Consider the following 5,197-nt stretch of genomic DNA (forward strand, 5'->3'; position numbering starts at 1 on the left):
CCAGAACTTATTCTTTGTAAGCCTAGTACTTATATTATCGGTTTTTTTTGCCGGACCGCTAAGTTACGGGGTCGTAAACACACCAACATCGGTTGTCAAGCTATGGTTGGAGGGACAAATACATACTCACACACACACACACACACACATATATACGACGGGCTTCTTTCAGTTTCCGTCTACCGAATCCACTCTCAAGGTTTTGGTCGGCCTTAAGCTATAGTAGAAGACACCTGCCCAAGGTGCCACGCAGTGGGACTGAACCCGGATCCTTGTAGCTGGGAAGCAAGCGTCTTGCCACACAGCCACTCCTGCGCCAATTGCTTTATTGTGCATTATTCATAAACTTAATGTAAGATCTCTCAACAAATTCTTCCAAGATAGTGTGCCGAACGCTGTCAGAAGTGAGAAAGCGCTATAGAAACCTTGTAACAAATAAACCAGCTTAACTACGAAGAGATATTCGATTCTATTTCTCACTCGTGATTGCTGCAGGCATTGTATTTGAGGGAAACGTCTACTGCCCAAGTTGTTACCATTGAAAGGTTCGCAAAGATCGAGTCAAAAATCCTCATACTTGTTATTGAAAGCAAAGCAATTGTTTCCGATGTTATTAATATTTCAAGGCAATATTCGAAGGATACAAGACGGTGAGTTGGCAGAATCGTTAATACGCCGGACGAAATGCCGCTTAGCTTTTTGTCCGTCTTTACGTTGTGAGTTCAAATGCTACCGGAGTCGACTTTGCCTTTCATCCTGTCGATGTCGATAAAATAATACCCGTTGAGTTTTGAGGTCGACTTGTCCACGACAGAAATTTCTGGCCTTGTGCCAAAATTTGAAACCAATATTCGAACCATACTGTATATGCTTTTGTTTATTTGGCACCAAATCTTCCTGTTTATTGTGGCTCTAGATGCACTGTCATTTCTTTTACAAATATTCGAAGTTGTATGTTAGGATCTACGATAGCGAGAAACACCAATATACCTCATAATTTATTTGTGGGTGTTCTAAAGAACTTTTCAAGAAATTCAATGCTGAGGAACAGCTGGATTTCGTAACAGCATTTTCAGTTGGTTTAAGGATGGAATTTGCCTAAAGCTGTGTTTATATTTGTTATTTGAATGCAAGAAATCTGTTTCCCAAACCAAAAATTCTTCACATCAACGTTGCCTCTTTCTCCCTTTTTCTACATAGAGAGTGCTACAGATACCTAAGTAGTGATGAAAAACATATATCAAAGAATGTGGCGAACAAAGACACAATGACCAAAGAATATTATATTAGACTCTAAAAATATATGGCAGACGGAGCTTTCTGGAAATGTATCTGCGGTAGCGGTACTTATACAAACATTTGGATATTTGACTGATGTATAGAGAAAATCCGCGCCGTATATATTAAAACCTGTAAAATTCTACGGGCAGGTTTGCTTCAGAAAGAAAAATTACGGAAGAAGTTTAAGATTCTAGTTCAGACAGCTTGTAAGCGACGTGTAGTATCACACAGAATGAGGCATAACTAGGAGATACGAGAGGGTAGTCCGCCCCGGATGATGTTTTTGTGTGTGTGTGTGTCGGAGGGGGGGCATTTTATAACCCTGTGTAAGTTTCGAAGCCAAGATGGTGTACCGCGCAAACTCAAGGGCTTCCCCTGGTGTCATACACTCTAGCTAAGCCACTGCACTTAAATAACACCTGTTAAATGGCAGCGTAAATAAATGCATGAGCCAAGTCCTCCGAAGTGAAGAGAAAACATCCGTCTAGCTCAGTTGTGAACCACCCCCTCAAGAAAATCTAATTTCCTGAATTCCTTCGACCCCAGAACTATTGGACTATCGAGTAAAGACTCGAAAGAAAAGCATCCCGCTTAATATCCTTTTTTCTACTCTATGAAGAAAGCCCGAAATTTTTTTGGGGGTGGTGGGGGGGATTAAGTTAATTAGATCTACTCCAGTACGCAACTGGCACTTAATTTATCGACCCCGAAAGGATGAAAGGCAAAGTTTACCTCAGCGGAATTTGAACTCAGAACGTAAGGACGGATGAAATACCGCTAAGCATTTCATCCGGCATGCTAACGTTTCTGCCAGCTCGCCGCCTTCATCCCGCGTAGACATTAACAGGAATTAACTGAATTCGCGAGTATAACGTTCCCTTCAATACATTTTGTAGCTTAAGCTTTTGCAATCGAAGAGTAGAAGAGAACAATGGAATACCCAATAAATAAAAGAGACAGCGAAATCAGGTTGCTGAATATGTCAATCATATCACATTTCAGTGGAAAATATAGCATATATGATCAGATGCTGGCCCCCAAAATGTCATTCAGGTGCCACCTTCTAATGAGAGCTAATTTGTTATTGAAACAACAGTTAATGTCATTCGTAGGAAAGAATGTCCTGATGAAAAAAAGGATAACACATACTTCTGTTGTTAAATGCATGCATACGAAGACAAGAAATATTGACAGAATATTCGTATCAAAACTTCCGCCGTGTACAAACATGACAGGTCCTGCAGAATTGTTTGAAACAGAAAAAAAGAATCAAATACAATCATAAAGGTCAGATATTCTCTAGATGTAACATAACCGAGGCTTGACAGTCCTGGAATATAAAAATAAATTAATATTGTTCTACAGTTTATGAATTGAGATCTTTAATGTATGACTGGTCCTATTAATTTTGGCATTAAGATAATCAATTCTATATGCATAAACATACATACACACATAAATGTGCGTGTGCGCGCGCGCGTGTGTGTGTGTGTGTGTAAGAGCCCTGAAGCTCGTCTGTCTTGAAGCAACATCACTATTTCTCACAGATATTTATCAAATGTCCTGGCAGATTCAGATACTATCCAGAATACTGCTGAAAGAAAGAAACAAAATCCCGGATCTGAAGTCCCCTTGCGGCTATAACATGGATTAGGCGAGAAAGGAGATGTAGAGAAAGTGACAGGTGTAATGAAGTAATAGCTAGATAGGAATGTCGGAGCGAAGCACGGAAATGTCTGTCACATCAAATACTGTTTTCCTTTCTCATTCACACGTTTTTAATCTCGCATACACAGACAAGCATGCTCTCACATACACACACACAAACTCACAGAGAGAGAGAAAGAGAGAGAGAGAGAGAGAGAGAGAGAGAGAGAGAGAGAATATCTATCGTTATTAAAATTCAAAATTTACAAGGCAAATGTTCGAAAATGTGCGCTTTCAAATACGATGGAAAATAGAAAATAATTTATTCTTTCATAGTTTAGTATTTAAATTTATTTGTAATTTTAAATTATTCAGGTTTTATACTTTAAAACTCGGACTGTTAATTTTTATAATGTTTGAATATATTTCAAGTATTTAAGAAGTATAAACGAACTTAAACGTGAAACAATGAAAGAGTAAACGTTTATTCAATTTTTCGTACATCAAACCGCGTATCATCTCTTCGTAAAATAAATATTTTTAGGAAAGAAAAAGGTCAATAAATACATGCCACTACATTTTTAATCAACCAAATATGAACCATTTTGTTGCACAATGCGTCTCCATCTTTCCTTTAACTTAAAAATACCCTCTTCCCAGAATTGAGGTGGTTTCATGGCAAATAAGTCGAAAGGTAAGCTACTATAAATCGGCACGAACTTTCCGAACAACCCAATACTATCTATATATTTTGTACGAAATATAATTGTTTTCCGGGTATTGTTACAAATACTGATAGAGTATTTTAAGAAAACATGATTTGACATTCAATATATACAGATGTTCCTAAGGTAGCGAGCTGGTCGAATCGATAGCATTTCTTTCGGCTCTTTGCATTCTCAATTCATACCCCGCCGTGGTCAACTTCTCCTTTCGTTCCTTCGGAATCGACAAAATAAAATGTTAGTCTATACTTGGGTTGATATAATCGACTTTTCCTCTCCCCTCAAAATTGATGACCTACTCATAAACACGAAACTACGAACTGGAAAACCATAGAACGTACATAAAATAAACCGATATAATACATATTTTTTAAAAAAGCAATCAATGTAAACATGAAACTGTTAAATGATACGACATTTTCTCGTCGGTTCACAATACATTTAAAACAAGGAGCTTTCGCAATTTATAATACAATACATGAACTAAACTAAAAAGAAATGCATTAACTGTCAACACAACAATGTTATACAGAATTTCACAATAAATGGGAATCTAAATGGAAGCTTTACTAATAACAACAGACAAACTAAAATTCAACACACAAAGGTATCATATGCATAATCAGGACATAACTGTTGCATAAGTTTGAAATCCAGCATTAACAATTTTATCAATTATAACAATATTCCCATTACCCTTTGCGACCTAATGTAAAGCGCTCGAACAACGTGCCATTATTACCATAATTTCATTGTGATAGTCTTGAAACGTTAATGGACTAATTGATTTAGAGACGCTTTTGTTTCCAAATTAAACATAAAGGATTAATGAAGAAATGTGATAAAATTTCCAATAAAAAAAATCAAATACTAACGCAGTCGTGTCTTTTAAACAACACACACATGTGTGTGTGAAGGGGTGTGTGTGAGTGCGTGTGTGTGAGTGCGTGTGTGTGTGAGTGCGTGTGTGTGTGAGTGCGTGTGTGTGTGTGTGAGAGTGTGTGTGTGAGCATGTGTGTGAGTGGGAGTACGTGTGTATGAGTGCGTGTGTGTGAGAGAGTGTGTGTGGGTGCGTGCGTGTATGAGAATGTGTGAGTGTGTGTGTGTGTGTGTGTGAGTGGCTGTGGGTGGGGGTGTTAGTATGTGTCATATACTCACACGCACACATATATACATAGAAACCGGTATGGCTTATGGTTGAGAAGTTCGCTTCACTACCACGTGCTTTTGAGTTCAGTTTCTGCGCAGCACTTTGGGCAAGTGCCTTCTACTATAGCCCCAAACAGGCCAATTCCTTGCCAGTAAATTTGGTACATGGAAATTATGGAAAAGTTCGTTGTGGTTGTATGCATACACTCACATGCACACACACACACACACACACACACACACACATTTTCCTTCATTCTCATTTCTAACACAAAAATTGTAGAAATAAACTATCCACACAGTAATCATATCGAATGAGGGCTGTAAATATAGTAAAAACTGGAACCATACAGAGAAGATTGGTTAGCATGGCTCCTGCACTAAGATGACACGCA

The 5,197-nt window shown here is 38.2% G+C and overlaps 1 pseudogene; it reads left to right on the plus strand.

Annotated features, from left to right (window-relative positions):
- The first annotated feature begins 5,107 nt into the window (after positions 1-5,107).
- On the plus strand, positions 5,108-5,197 carry LOC128248770 (U6 spliceosomal RNA; annotated as a pseudogene).

Source organism: Octopus bimaculoides, chromosome 9 (assembly GCF_001194135.2).
Source record: "Octopus bimaculoides isolate UCB-OBI-ISO-001 chromosome 9, ASM119413v2, whole genome shotgun sequence".
NCBI lineage: Eukaryota > Metazoa > Mollusca > Cephalopoda > Octopoda > Octopodidae > Octopus > Octopus bimaculoides.